The 16,639-nt window shown below is 30.2% G+C and overlaps 2 long non-coding RNA genes across 2 annotated transcripts in view; one reads left to right on the forward strand and one right to left on the reverse strand.

Annotated features, from left to right (window-relative positions):
- Positions 1-2,638, forward strand: part of LOC111716687 (uncharacterized) — a 6,157-nt gene extending 3,519 nt beyond the window's left edge. The window contains exons 3-6 of the long non-coding RNA XR_002768567.1: positions 254-320; positions 379-442; positions 2,024-2,049; positions 2,421-2,638. This is a non-coding gene — a long non-coding RNA (uncharacterized LOC111716687). The remainder of the gene's footprint in view (positions 1-253; positions 321-378; positions 443-2,023; positions 2,050-2,420) is intronic.
- A 6,128-nt stretch (positions 2,639-8,766) lies between these two features.
- Positions 8,767-15,008, reverse strand: LOC111716686 (uncharacterized). The gene is made up of 4 exons (XR_002768566.1): positions 14,924-15,008; positions 13,108-13,195; positions 11,942-12,057; positions 8,767-10,370 (listed from the first exon to the last, which is right to left on the reverse strand). It is a non-coding gene; the product is annotated as an uncharacterized LOC111716686 (long non-coding RNA).
- Between the last annotated feature and the right edge of the window lie 1,631 nt (positions 15,009-16,639).

The raw sequence follows: 16,639 nt of genomic DNA on the forward strand, positions 1-16,639 counted from the left end.
CGTCTTTAACAATTTTCTCCTTATAGACGCAACAGATAGAAGTAAGATTAGTAGCGATCAAAAGCGCTTTTTTATCGCATTAAGCCTATACCCCCTTTCATTTTTCGCGAACACTCCCTTTAAAATGAGTTTTAATTTTTAAGGACAAGAAATATAGTTTTCTCAGATTGTTAGGAAAATGAATGAATGTGGCTTAAAACATGAAAGAAGAATAATTAAAACTTTTTTCTTTCAATCTTTGATTTTTTTCCAGGTAGTGAAACTAGTAGGAGTGGACTAGTCATGATATTTGAGATGCTACAATATTCAACACTTAACAGGTTATAGTACTTTTTATTTCCAACTTAGGATTTTAAATTGATTTTATAATATTCCAAGGAGGCTGGTTATTGTATTGTTGGAAGGGGTCCTTAGCCAACTTTTTCCATCCCATCAATTTAAGGTAAGTTTTATTAATTATTTGTATATCCCATCCCATCAATTTAAGGTAAATTATATCAATTAATGGTATATCCCATCCCATCAATTTAAGGTAAATTTTATTAATTATTGGTATATCCCATCCCATCAATTTATGGTAAATTATATCAATTATTGGTATATCCCATCCCATCAATTTAAGGTAAATTATATCAATTAATGGTATATCCCATCCCATCAATTTAAGGTAAATTATATCAATTAATGGTATATCCCATCCCATCAATTTAAGGTAAATTATATCAATTAATGGTATATCCCATCCCATCAATTTAAGGTAAATTATATCAATTAATGGTATATCCCATCCCACCAATTTTAGGAAAATTATATCAATTAATGGTATATCCCATCCCACCAATTTAAGGTAAATTATATCAATTAATGGTATGTCCCATCCCACCAATTTTAGGAAAATTATATCAATTAATGGTATATCCCATCCCATCAATTTAAGGTAAATTATATCAATTAATGGTATATCCCATCCCACCAATTCAAAGAATCTTTCGTCAATTTTTATTTGAAAACAAATCTAAATTAAGTATTCGGAAATTTGTAAAAACAATATATATATATATATATCTTGATTTTTAAACGGTTTTCTAACAATTTTTTTATAGCCGTTTTTAAGAAATTTGTTTTGAAAGATTTTGAAACAATTTGTTTAATATGATCACCAATATCAGGTCTTACCTAATTTAAAAGCAACATAATATTTTTTGTGTGTATGACCGTATTTTGTACTGAACTTCCAATTCAAGTTAAAGTCTAAATGGCTGTAAAGTAAAAGGTTACCAAAAATTAGATTTAAAGGGACAGTAAAGGAAAAATGAAAGGGGGTATAGGCTGAAAGCTAATCACTTTAGCTCTTGATCTCGACCCATGAAAGTCATATCTGATGTTCCTGTCTCGAGAAATTGATATAAAACTGTGTCAAATCTATACGAAAATTAATATATATACAATTTTGTATAAAAGTAGTGAGTTTAAACAGATCATATTCAGCAAATAAGCAACCAATCTGAAAACGATGATATCCCAGAGAAAGCTAATTGTAATTTAGGTTTACTTTTATATTTGTTGTTTCTATTTTCAATAGATTTCATTCATAATATTATTTTTACGTCCGTATTACTTGACCAGAAATTCCACCAATGGCAGTGCAGTAAAGTGGTCACGTGATACAGGCGGAGACACGTGACCAGTATACTGCTCTGCCATTGGTGATAGTTCTGGTCACGTGATTTAAGTTTCAGATTTTCAAAATTTTACATATATGAATTTTCGTATAATTTTAACACAGTTTTATATCAATTTCTCGAGATAGGAACATCAGATAAAACTTTCATGGGTCGCGATCAAGAGCTAAAGTGATTAGCTTTCAGCCTATACCCCCTTTCATTTTTCCGTTACTTTCCCTTTAATTCTTAAAACTTTAAATATTTCTCGTCCTAATATATTGTTACATGTACAATTTACATTGTACAATATTCAATTCAAAATTTAAATTTTATGAAATATTTAATTAAACTAATTTTAGGATATGTTTGAGAAATTACACTCCAGGTAACTTAAACTCATTATTACTAAGATGAGAAGTAAAATGTACATGTTAATGGAAGGTTTAATTTGTCAAATAATTTATTTAACCTCAACATAAAACATATCAAATTATTGTAAATAAAAAGCTAAGTATAGAATATTTTTCTTGTGATTGGGGAACAAGACAGATATTTTGTTTTTACTTGAGCTCCAAGTATAAAATGTCTTACGGTCTGATCATATTGGTCAATTTGTTTTTGAACATCTGTTTTCCGGGATAAAAATATATTTCTCGACTAATGTCTAAGGTAAAGGTGAGGTTTCAATAATGGTGTAAAATAGTAAATTAATCCACAAAATCCAGTTTATAATAACTAAATAAATAATAAATATAGATCTGGAAGGACCAGGGATGACTTCAAGAATTCTCAACGATCAGCCTCAGATCTCAGACATAGAAGAGAAAAATCCAAATAAACAATAATATATTGACTTAAAATTTATATCTAGTATTAATTTTATAAGTGATATCTAGTATGGATTATAGTTTTCTTGTAAACAATAAGCTACTTGTGCATTTTCAGTTTTTGTAAATAAAACTCTTTTGATAAAACAATGTGTTGAATTAGAAAGATGTTACATTTTTTAGGGTAAGTTTTTATCAATTTAAGTAGTAACTAGTAGCCACCATCAACTCGGAAATATATATGAATATATATTTTTGATTGTTAAAGCTGCAGGCCAAATTGGGGAATCAACGTGTACCCCATGAGTAACTAAGGCAAAAAATTTAAATTTTTGAAATTACACAACTAAAATCTAATAAAATAATACTTGGGCAACGCCAAGCACTCTAGCTAGTATAAATATAAATATAATATGACAAAAATATCAAACATGTGCCTAGCGGTTCCAAGTTTTTTTTATTTGAAACGTAAGTTATTTAGGAACCTCGATTAGAAAAATTAACTAAGGAAGGGTATGGGTAGGTAGTTACAGGGCTTATTTAATTTCTAATAGATCCCGTTGTGATCATATTCTAAAGGGATAATTTAATAAAGGGATCAAGCAATCATTGCAAGTTTAAGAGTTGGAACAGTGGATTATTCGATATAGCTCTGTAGGATAGTCGTCATTTCAAATTAAAGTTAAGACCTTCGGGTATATACATAGTACTCAGAGTAGAGAGTACATTTTTATCTGATTTCTTTAAGCTTTTGAGAATTACTAGGCTTCAGAAGTAGGAAGAAATTAAAAATAAGAAAGATTATTGGATTTCAAAAGAAAAGTCAAGATTCTAGGATTTCAGAGGATAAAGGATAGACCAGGGGAACCAGGGAGTAAGGAATAGAAGGGAGATACAACTGGCGTGGTTCGCCCTTCTGTATGATTATACATCGAAGATAGTATATATAAAGATATGCAGGCAGGTAGAAACCTCCTTCCTAAATTGCTTGTAGCAGCCAACTAATTTTTGAACCTCTGAGAAAAGGTGCAAGGAGAGACATCTATAGCAAATTGATTACTTTCTATATTCCTTTCTCCCCTTGCTGCCATCTGTAGGAAATACGGATTTGTATTATATAAACATACAGTACGCGTATTGCATCCTGTATAGTTCAAGTGTTGCTATCTGGACCTGTTTGACCAATAAAATTAAATTTCAAGGTAACACAAACATACAGTACGCGTTTTGTTTATGTTATGATCAGTTGTACTTAGTAAAGATATAGTAGACAAACAGAAATATTGACAAACCTTTGGAAATAATTTTATATTTGTTAAATAAGTGATATCTATTTAATCAAACGGTTTTTATGAGATATTTAAATAAAATTAGATTTTTTAATTGGTACCACAATATGCAATTAAGATGTTGGGGTTGATGGTTTTAAGAATTATTAAAATTTCTGTTTTTTATACATGAATTCTAGTAAACAAGGCAAATAAATTGCAACATTTTTTTGGGAGGACTTTGTCCTAGATTCGATGTACTTTTTAGTCATAATTTTTATTTAAATTGCGTTAATTTACGTATGCCATTCAGTACAACTTGCACATTTAAACTTTGTCTAGTCAAATTCCAACCTCAGTTTTATTTGCATTGATTAATTTGTTTCATTAAGTACAATATGCAGTATACATTGTTGATACTATAGTACGCATTTAGTGTTATCACGCATAAACAAAGTGATAAATTAGCAACAATCCAGAGGATAAAATGCCATGCGTACGACAGAGATGGAGCTGTTTGCACCTTTTCTCAAGACCTCAAAATTTATACCTGCTTGCATATCTATATATATATTATCTTTGTTATACATGCTTTGCAGATGGTACTTCATTTGAATATGAAACATTTGTCTGATGTAAAATTACCGCGTATACAATAACCTTTTCTGAATATTTCATAAACAAATGAGTATCCGACTGCAAAGCATGTATAATCATATAGTAGGGTGAACCGCGTCAGTTATATCTCCCTTCTATTCCTTACTCCCTGGGATAGACTCCAGAATTTCAAAAGGAAAGGGTTTAGGGTTTCAGAGGAAAAGGATAGGTCAATGAGTTTCTGAAGGAAAGGATAGGTTTCAGGGTTCAAGAAGGAAAAGTTAAATTATTGGGGCTTAGAAGAAAAACAAAGGTTTCAGATGTAAAGGATAGATTACAGGGTTTCACTTTCAGAGGAGAAAAATTTGATTCAGATCCTAGTTCATCATTCAGATTTAGTTTAGAATTCAGATCCTAGTTCATCATTCAGATTTTAGTTTAGAATTCAGATCCTAGTTCATCATTCAGATCCTAATTCATCTTTCAGATCCTAGTTTAGAATTCAGATCCTAGTTCATAATTTAGATTCTAGTTAACGATTCAGATCCTAGTTCCAAATTCATATCCTAGTTTATAGTTCAGATTTAGTTTTTGATTCAGATCCTATTTCATGATTCTGATCCTATTTCATGATTCTGATCCTATTTCATGACTCAGATTCTTGTTCATGATTCAGATACTAGTTCATGATTCAGATCTTAGTTAATTACTCAGATTCTTGTTCATGATTCAGAATTTAGTTTATGATTCAGATCTTAGTTCATGACTCAGATTCTAGTTTATAATTCAGATTCTAGGTCAGGATTCACATCCTAGTTCATGACTCAGATTTTTGTTCATGCCCTGCAAACATGTTCTCTCCGATAAACCAATGGCGAACATATAAAGTCCATAATTATTTACCCGCCAACTTCGCCATCGGCACATAAAGTCGGTAAAAATGTTTCCTGGGTGATTAAGAATTAGGTTTATGATTAAGATTCTAGTTCAGGATTCAAATCTTAGTTTATGATTCAGATCCTAGTTAATAACTTAGATTCAAGTTCAGGATTCATATTCTAGGTTATGATTCAAATTCTTGTTCATGATTCAGAACCTAGTGCATGATTCAGATTCTATTTCAGGATTCAGGTCATGATTCAGATCTTAGTTCAGGATTTAGATCATAGTTAATGTCACAGATTCTTGTTAATGATTCTGCATTTAGTTTTTGATTTAGTTCAGATTTTTGTCAATGATTCAGATTCTAGATAATGATTAATATACTAATTAATGATTAATATACTAGTTCATGATTCAGATTTTAGTCCAGGATTCATTTTCTAGTGCAGTATTTAGATCATAGTTAATGTCTCAGATTCTTGTTCATGATTCTGAATTTAGATTTTGATTCAGTTCCCAGTTCATGATTCATATCCTAGTTCATGATTCAGTTCCTTGTTCGTGATTCAGTTCAGAGTTCAGGATTAAGTTTTTAGTTCAGGATTCAGAACCTAGTTTTGGATTCAGATCTTTCTCAATATAACATATTCTTGTTCATGATTCAGATCCTAGTTTATGATTCAGATCCTAGTTTATGATTCAGATCCTAGTTTATGATTCAGTTCCTAGTTTATGATTCAGGTCCTAGTTTATGATTCAGATCCTAGTTTATGATTCAGATCCTAGTTTATGATTCAGTTCCTAGTTTATGATTCAGATCCTAGTTTATGATTCAGATCCTAGTTTATGATTCAGATCCTAGTTTATGATTCAGTTCCTAGTTTATGATTCAGATCCTAGTTAATGATTCAGATCTTAGTTAATGATTCAGATCCTAGTTTATGATTCAGATCTTAGTTAATGATTCAGATACTATTTCTGATTAGTGATTATATTTTGCTTTTGCAGATAGTTAATTGGTCAACCCAATTTATAAAAAATCCTGAACCATTCTGGTTATTTAAGAGAACTAAGATTTAAATCCTTACTCAGTAATTGAAAAAAATAAAGAGTTATTTTAATTTTACCTGTCTTACTTTTCAGAGAACACAGAACTTACAGAATACTCTACAAGTAATATAATCCTAACTATTTAAATTTTAAATAAATATTTCTACTTTTACAACTTTTTTTATTAAAAATTTATGGTTTACATAACATTTATCACAAGGTTTCAGATTGGTGATTCCAAATTTTAAATTCAACTTTTTTTTTAGTCTTAGGCATTGTAACATATAACATTCCAACAATGACAAGGTCCAAGAATTCATATAGATTCTAATTGTATGGGAATTCAGAAATTCCCATTAAATATATATTTTTGATAACAATGGTCCATTAACATGAAGACAAAGGGTAAATAACAAATGTAAACATAGAAATTTCTTGACTTTTTTTCTAAAAACTTGACGAGATCTGTTTGAATTGTTTGAAACTCACATTTTAAAACAATATGGTAAAGTTTTATATACAAAAGAAAGAATTTTTTGGAGAAAGCAACAAATTTTGGAGATCAACTGGCAAGTTTTTAACCCTTATTTATACTTTTGTTCAAAAATTAATTTATTTTTCCTAATTAAGTAACAACAAATTAAAATGCTCCTAAATGAGGGGGGGGATAAGGATATTTTTCTTTCCTATCTGAAAAAGAAAGAAGAAATAGTTCCCTCTCATTTTATTATTTGACGCATTTTAGACGTTCTAATACTTTCTTAAAATATGGCTATGGGTTTAATTTTTTGAATCAGTTCAATGTTTACATATTTATAGTAATAAATTATTACACTTTTAACAACAATTTTTTTTCTAAACTCGGTACATAGATAGTTGGGCTTTTAAACAACGTTGTATAACAACAACTTTTAGAATTTACATAACATTTAACATTTACAATCATTTTAGTTTAGTGCCAGTAAATGATTCAAACTTCTTTGAACCTATAAAATAATAAAGCTGGTTTGAGATATGTATACTTTTTAACACATACCCCCCCCTACATTTATTTCTGTATACGCCCTTGTTCAACATGATGCGTTTGTAAACAATCCGTTTTTTACATTGTTCACAATTGTTCTAAACATGGTTGTGCTAAATATTGTTCTACCGAGCAAACCAATCGGACGTACTACCAGAGATTTCTACTTTATATTTCATGGAAACATTTAATAATTTGTTGTGCAGTATAATTAAGAAATTTCAAATCTTTTTGGATTTACATTTTTGGTTCAGAATAAATTACGGATAGATTTTAAATTCAATAGATATTATAGTGAACAGCACACACTGCTTTCTTTTATAATTTTAACATACATTTTTACAATTGGTTTAGAATATGAGAATATCAGATTATAAACCTGGATAAGGAAACTAGAAAATTCAACAGTTTACAACAGTTTATACTTACAGGGTGTTCCAATAAACATGGAAGTTGAATGACGGTTTCGATATCAAAGTAAAACAAGAAAATTACAGTATACAAACAGAGTAAACTTGTCCATCTTCACTGTTCATCTTGCAGAAACATTATAGACACATCTGTACAGCCATTTACAGTTTTCATAAAATAAACTCTAGCAGATATAATAATATTTTGACTTTTGACATCAGATATTACAATGCTATAACAAAGACGATATCGAATTCGTCACTGAATTCCCATGTTTATTGGGACACCCTGTACCATTGAACATAGAAGGGAACACTATTTAGAGTACTAACTGTTACATTATCTGTGAACTAGTCTTTCATTTTTTGAAATATGCTTGATTATACTGGGTGTATTGAATAATCATCGGCGCCAGTTTTGTTTAAAAAACAACCAGCAATATTTATAATTATCAGCAAGGTATGTTGTAAAATCAGCAAGGTATGTTGTAAAATCAGCAAGGTTTATTGTTGTAAAATCAGCAAGGTTTATTGTAAAATCAGCAAGGTATGTAGTAAAATCAGCAAGGTATATAGTAAAATCAGCAAGGTCTGTGGTAAAATCAGCATGGTAAAATCAGCAAGGTTTATTGTAAAATCAGCAAGGTATATTGAAAAATCAGCAAGGTATATTGTAAAATCAACAAGATATATTGAAAAATCAGCAAGGTATATTGTAAAATCAGCAAGGTATATTGAAAACTAGCAAGGTATATTGAAAAATCAGCAAGGTATATTGTAAAATCAGCAAGGTATATTGAAAAATCAGCAAGGTATATTGTAAAATCAGTAAGGTATATTGTAAAATCAGGAAGGTATATTGAAAAATCAGCAAGGTAAATTGTAAAATCAGCAAGGTATGTAGTAAAACCAGCAAGGTATATTGTAAAATCAGCAAGGTATATTGTAAAATCAGCAAGGTATATTGAAAAATCAGCCGGTCATATTGTCAACTTAGTCGAGTAATATTGTACATTTTTAATCTGTGTTTTTACCAACAAAATATATTTTTATAATTTATTTATATAATATTTTTATATTATAATTATTCAAGGAGTCCCGGACTTTGAAATCTTATGTATCTCTGAAATGAGAGAGGGTATAAATCATTCATAATTACATTATGAATCGGCTAGTTCTATTGTTTTTATTTCGAAATTTGGTTGATAATTGGAAATTCTTTTTTAACCCGTCTATTTTGTTTGTTCTTTTTATTATTTTACCCGTGAATCAAAGTTTAAAACTGCATGGTGCGTAGAACAAAGACGAGTTTAAGGTCTTCACTTAATGTAATATGTGTTGGTAACTCTCTGTATGATAAACATTGAAAAAGAAATTTGTTTAAATATTTGCACACTTGAACTTTCAATATTTTCTTAGGATTTAAACCTTCAAATACATTCAATATTTTTAGCGGAAATCATTTATGCATGTTTTACAAATATTACCAACTGTATTGTTTAAGATGGCTGTTAGATTTCTCTTTTTGTTTTTCAGGTATCTTCCTTTTTTTTGTTGGATAAAATGTTTTTCCAGAATTAGATTTATCACTTTAATCCACTTCCTTCAACAAAAGGTTTTTGTTTAAATTATCTTCACAATCACGATCACAATTCACAATGTAGATATTTCATCGTAAAACGCTTGGAAGCGTTTTTATTGGTAAGTTTTGTAAGGTGCCGCAAGCATATCATTTTAACAATATCTGTAACCCTTGCTCAAAGCAGTATTGATAAACTGGGTTTCATCATTTTTTGAGAATATCAGTGTGAATTATGCAGAAATTTTAGATGTTTAATGATTTCTCCCCTGAGCATTTAAATATTTTTTTACATAAAAAGTTAATGAATTTTATGAATCAAGACACAATGGTTTCTATCCAGTGATAAAAATTGATTTCAAATAACTAGCGTTTATCAATTTTAGATCAAATTGATATAATCACCATAGTTCTGGTATATTTATAATTGGATTCTCTTCATCCTGTGTCACTTAAAGTTCACCAGATTGATTCATGCTCAATATCCATTATTGAATAACAACAGTCTGATATGAAAATCATTATGTTGAATGTCTACATGAACATAATAAACACTAAAGACAGGGTGGTGCAAATAAATTACTGTTTTTACGAAGAAGTGAGGAAACTATTTAAAACATATACTTCCAAACACCCATGAATTCCATTGTCCTACAAATTCAAAAAGCTTTTGAAATTTTAACAATAACAAGAACAACAACAATTATTTCAGTCAATAATCCGATTTCTTTCATTTCAGTTTTCAGTTCTGTATTTTCATTTATCTCCTTTTATAACAGCTTTTTTTAATTACTTCTTTATCAGTTCTCTATCATCAGTTCTCCATCATCAGTTCTCTATCATCAGTTCTCTGTCATCAGTTCTCTGTCATCAGTTCTCTGTCATCAGTTCTCTATCATCAGTTGTCAATCATCAGTTCTATACTATCAGTTCTCTACTATCAGTTCTCTATCATCAGTTGTCAATCATCAGTTCTCTATCATCAGTTATCTATCATTAGTTCTCTATCATCAATTCTCGGATAGAAGGTTCTCCGCAAAGCGAGAGAACTATAAGCCTTTCCTATAACCTGAAATAAAATCTTAGTTATTCTTCATTTTTGTTTGTTTTCGATTCATTCAGATTTCTGAGACGTTTCAAGTCAAGATCCGCGTTAATAAAGTTTTTAGAACAAATCCTAATTGGTGTCGACGTAATTATAAGTAACTCTCAATCCAAAAAGTGTCCTATCCAAATCCTGACGGTACCCTCCATGTTGTGTAGGTAATAATGTTAATTGTTGTGATTCGTCCGAAACACGAAAAAGATAAAACTTCCAAAATTCTTAATTATATTCGGTTAAGTTTTGTTTTATTATGATTTTCAATATTTTTATTCTAAAAATGTGTAAACGAACAAAAACTATTGTTTTACCATTTTTTTTGCTCTCAGGGTCAAAAAATGTTTAAAGGGTCAAAACTTGGCAAAGTGTAAGAAAAGAAAATATTATGAATAAAAATTTGGAAAACAATTGCTTTTTTAATTTATGCGAAATTTTGACCCTATAATAGAAAATATATGCAGAAAACTAAGCTTAACGATTAACAAAACTACCCTTCGTCGTTATATGAGTAAAAAAAGAACGATATCGTTATGTTTTCTTTCTGAAAAGAAATATATTTTTCAATTTATTTCCTTGTTGATGCAGCATAATAACTTTTCTAGAGAAAAGGAAACAAGGAGATCTTCATCAATGAGACTACGATTTAAATGGTACCGTTGTAAATTGGGCATATAATTGTTAATTAGATAGTTACTTGCAATCCCTTTAGATTAAACAGTCAACAACAAAGGATAGGTAAAATTATAGCACCATGATTTGTTATTCCTTTTTTCCTACTCGGGCTAAACAAATTGATGTCTGCCTCCTTTTTTACGTTCTGTATTTTTTGCCGGTATTGTTTATTAGGCCGGTACTGTATATTTGGCCGGTGCTGTATATTGAGCCGGTACTGAATATTTGGCCGGTACTGTATTTTGGGCCAGTATTGTATATTGGGCCGGAACAATTTAATTTTATCTGAGTTGAAAGTGAGCTGGAGTAAATCGAATTTTTAAGATAATCTTGAGGATTTTCTTAAAGAAGATAAATGTTGAGGTTGAAACTTGAGACTAAATGTTCTTTTAGAGAAGAAGGGAATTAGATCAAATATTAAAAAATAGTTTAAAAAGAAATAAGATAGATTTATATGCTTAAAGATACAGGGTGTCCCAATAAACATGGAAACTTGAAAAATATCTTCGATTTCCGATGGTTGTTGAATGACATAGATTAATAATATCAATGCAACACTGTGCTTCCCAAAATGTGGTCTACCTTCATTGTATCTTTAGATAATAATCCCGCAAGAAACAAAGACGATACATAAGCCGTTACTTAATTCCCATGTTTATTTGGACTCTTTGGACACCCTGTAGCTTTCACTCAAAATCAAAATTATTAAACGATTATGTAAGCTGTTTTCTTTCTTTGCCAAATCATTAAAAAGGCCATAAAACGATATAAAAGTCGCCTTTACAGTCTTGTCTTTTATGCAAATTTCCCACCTTTTTGCAATCTAGCATGAATCATATTTTTAATAAAATGGAAAGTACTTAAACCTCTCATTGTGCTGGAGTCCATTGAAGACGACGTAATTCTCGCTGTTGTCCTCCTCGTGAATGATGTTGTTCCTGTAACTGACTGTTGGAACAAACCCTGTTGATCGTTTCACATCCTAGATTGAAACATTAAAATTATTAATTTATAAATTAGAACATTCATAATTAAATAAAAAATAGGTATATGTATATCTCTTATGTAAATTTTAAACATATTAAAACTATATCTCTTAAACTTTTACATTAAAAAAAAAAAATCTAAGTATGTTAGTCTGAAAACTTGAAAAACTATCTATAGTGTGGATCTAATATCTGCAGTCCACATGTTTGATTTTTTAATTAAACTGTTTATTTTATTGTCTGGGCGGAAAAAGTTAAAAACTGATTTAATTTAGCATGGTTGGTTTGTTGAAGTTTATTTATCCAAATAAGAAATCTTTTAGGCCTTGCGCTCTTGACAACCGTTTCTAGCCATGAAAATACATATTTAATTTTTATAATTTAGAACAGTTCGGTCCTTGTTCTAGCAACCTGTGACATCTGATCACAAATTGACAGAAACACCACATGGTTATGTCCAGATAATAAGGTTGGTTACTCTCGATGCGCTCCAATGTTCGAAAAATGTCGTCTCCTAAAATAAATAGCTAAAACCTCATATAACGTCACTTGTTATAGAGGCGAGAGTGACGTCATATAAGGTTTTTATTTATCTATCTTAGGAGACGACATTTTATGTACATCAAAGCGCATCGAGAGTAACCAACCTTATTATACAACCGTGATTTAGGGTGGAAGGGAAAACATTTTGTTTTGAAAAGCGCTTAGCTTCAAGCGACTTAAAATTGAACTATGTAAGTTTTTTATCGTTGATATATTGGAAATCAGCCTACATATTATTAATTAATTTAGCGCCTATACTTAAACCGTTGATTTCTTAACTGAATCATGATGAACAAAAACGTTTTTGTGTCGACTATTTCCGATAACTATAAGGATACAGGAACAAGTTTTCATGTACATTTAAATATGTGACATTGGATGACTAGACAAAAATCGCAATACGATTTTCTAACCTTTGTTATACAAAAATATAGAAAAATAAAAATATCGCAAATTTTAAAAACAGAAAAATTGTCTTTTAAGTTGTATAACCTTTAACTAACCTGGATAGGGGTAAAGTCTGAAAATGTTGTCATATTGTTTTCAATCTTGTTTCTACGTCCTCGGTAGAATGTTTCCCCAGTTCTCATCCTAGAATAAATAATATAATAATAATGATAATAATAATAATAATAATTGTGAAGCAAAATCGAGAGAATTTAATCCTATTATATCAAGGTTATAATGAAAGTAAAGATAATTGCAGTTGTGTATACTCTAACTACATATTGAAACCAGTTCTCTCTGGGCGGAATTTGTAAACAAGAATTGATGCATAAGTCTTCGTTTAGTAACAGAGGAGGATAAAAGCATTAAATTTTGATAATTTTGATAATTCACATAATAGTTTCCTATGACCAGAATATTTTATTGATTTTTTATGTAAAAGATGGATCCCATGTCAGGGCTTTAACATCCCGCCTGTGTTTACATTAGCGCCCAGAGACAGTAAACTGCAGTACAAAAGATGCGAACACCTATGAAATAACTTTCCTTGTATTATATAAACCTGTGATGTATGAATGTACGTCCTCAAACGCTAGATCTAGGCATTTATTTATCTGTTTTTAAACTATTTAATAGTTTTAGGCTTTCAGGACACTCCGCAAAAAAATCTGATAAGTTTAATATATTTCAAAACTATACTATCTAAAGTTTCCTCTTGCCACACTATGCAACAGTTCGACTCTGTCAGGAGATATAAGCCTGAACGGTATCTGCCTGAACGGTATCGAAAACACACTTTTTTAAGGCTTTAAGAAGCCAAAAATGCTGAAATAATATCTTTTAAAACAAACAATAACGACTCTCTACTCTAGTGCATAATTATCATTAATACATCCTACACGAGGGATATGTGAAAAAATAGTATTTTTGTGGATGTAAACGCAAAATATGTTTTATTAGATACCAAAATGCGTGAATGGAGACAGAATGGCAGAGACGCAGTGAGTAGCACTGACTACGGAGACAGTTTCGCGGGGCTTGAAGGTCGTCTTGCGTATAAGGAGGCTTTGGGGTCATTTAACGGGGCTCATGGCGGCCCGCAGCCCCTCCCTCCCTACACTTTTTTATTCGTTTATCCTGTTTTTCAACAAAGAATGTTGAGAAATGTTGTCAAATAACATTAGGGACACATATAGGTTTTCCTTTAGGTCTAATATTATAAAATTCTAAAATTTAGAATCTGGATCCCTGGATAATGCTACGCAATAAAAGAAAGTTCAAATTTAGAATGTTGGCATGCATTAAATTAACCTAAAATTTCGGCAGCTCAAGTAATTTGATTAAATTTCTGGTTTTCATTTAAAATTATTATTCTGGATTCATGGTTTGTATTACATTTTCAATATTTTTATAAAGTTTCAATAACATTTGACTTGACTCTATCTAAATAAAACAATACTACTGTTTATTGTCTCATTCTTAATTCTGCAAGCTAGCCGTTGCTTCCTATTTTATGACACAATTTGCTTTCTCCAATTTAAACTTTCGGTACTGTCCTATCTGGAAATTAGGATAAAAGAAAAAATGAGGGCAACAAACAGATTTAGATTTTAAACTTATATTTCATAGTAGAATACAGCAGAATATAGTAGAATACAGAAGAATACAGTAGAATACAGAAGAATACGATATAATACAGTAGAATACAGTAGAATACAGTAGAATACAGTAGAATACAGTAGAATACAGTAGAATACAGTAGAATAAATTGTAATAAGATGTAGAATACACATTGTTAAGAAAACTATTAGGACTGATAAGTGGTATTTAAAGTAGGATACTATGTTTATCTATCTAGACAATATTACTTACAGGGTAGGTTCGTTCTCCTGACAGGTTCGGCAACAGAAACATTTTCCAAACCGAACTCGAGCCTCCTTCTTGAACTTATCCTAAACAATATTTTAATTCAATTCTGTTAGGATTTTTCCAAACGGTTCATTGAAAATCTAAAAAGTAAAACAGAAGTCATAACTTCCTCTTCCAATATCCCTTGATGATTGCACCCTGCAAGGACAACTTTAATAGAGGGTTCAGGCATCTATCCTCAAATTCAAAAGTTTCCACATTGGATATCAAGACAAAACGTTTAAGATTAGCAAAAGTTTCCACATTGGATATCAAGATAAAACATTTAAGATTAGCAAAAGTTTCCACATTGGATATCAAGATAAAACGTTTGAGATTACCAAAAGTTCCAATTTCTGGTTGGATTAAAATATGATTTTGTGTATCTTTATTTGTTTACAGTTTAAATTCAAGAACTGTAATGCTTGACAACATGCACGTACAGTATGCATTCCGCCGTACTAACCAGCCAGGCTAACATAATTTTAGTATTGCCCGGGGTTGCCATTTTGTCAATTTGGTTCAGCCGTTTGGCCAGCCATAGCGAACATATAAATGAGCAAAGAGTATTATTATTACATATCTTTATTGTGAGTTTAATTTTTAAAAAACTGGTTGTCAAATGTCAAATACTAATCAATCAGAAATCAATCAATTGAAAGATTTAAGTGATTGCCGTGACAGATTAAAGGTTTAATCCCTGCTGAACAAAACTTTTCAATTAAGAGTTTATTTCAACACAAAACAAATAATTTAAACGAAAATCAATTTCAATCCCAAGTTTAAACATTGAGTTAATATTTAGAGCTGTAGAAACGAAATTAAGAGGAAATCCAACCTTTGTTTACAAATAAAGTGTACTGCAGTTTTCGGGAAAACAAAGTTCGTTGTGTGCAGTTATGCGTTTGTTTACATTCCTAAAAGAAACTGGAGTACACTTTGTTTGTAAACAAAGCTATGAGGGTTCCTCTCAAATCCCTTTTTTTGAGCAATATTTTTTTCATGATTAAAAAAAGTTTTATTTATACCCTGTTTTCTGTACAATTAGATTAGATTAAGGAGGGGGGGGGGGGTGTTCAAAGAAAATCAAATAAAATCTTTAAATTATTCATAATTCAGTAAATTATTCATAATTTAGCTTATTTCTGATTTATGTTTATTTGATTATTATTTGACAAAATATCTCAAGATTAAATGACAATTTCCTTAATATTAGTAAATTAAAATTGAAAGCTAAAAAATGGATAAAATTAATATTTTGGCAAGCATACAATAGAACTAATTTTTTTGCTGACACATCAATTTTCTCATTGTTAAATGTTAATTCTAGTTTATTTTGAAATTTTTAATATTCTAAAATGACATGCAACACATGAAAATAATGTCAGATAAAACTGGAAATTACAAATGAATTAAAATCAAGCCTTTAATAGTAAACTGACTATAAAGTTCGGACCAACGAGAAATCATTTAAACTTTACTGGTCAGCTTTTGGTAACATCTTTTCAAGTTTGATCAATTAGAAATCAGTCAATTTGAAGAGAATCCGAGTTTAAATCATTCCCCCCAATTTAAAAGTTTCCAGCTGTTACGCGAGCTACGCTGCGTTCATGAAGTCTATGTGATACCCCTGTGATTCTCTGAGTTCCCCCTGACGGTCTGTACAGAACGTATTGTGAA

Source organism: Eurytemora carolleeae, unplaced genomic scaffold, assembly GCF_000591075.1.
Source record: "Eurytemora carolleeae unplaced genomic scaffold, Eaff_2.0 scaffold2116, whole genome shotgun sequence".
Taxonomy (NCBI): domain Eukaryota; kingdom Metazoa; phylum Arthropoda; class Copepoda; order Calanoida; family Temoridae; genus Eurytemora; species Eurytemora carolleeae.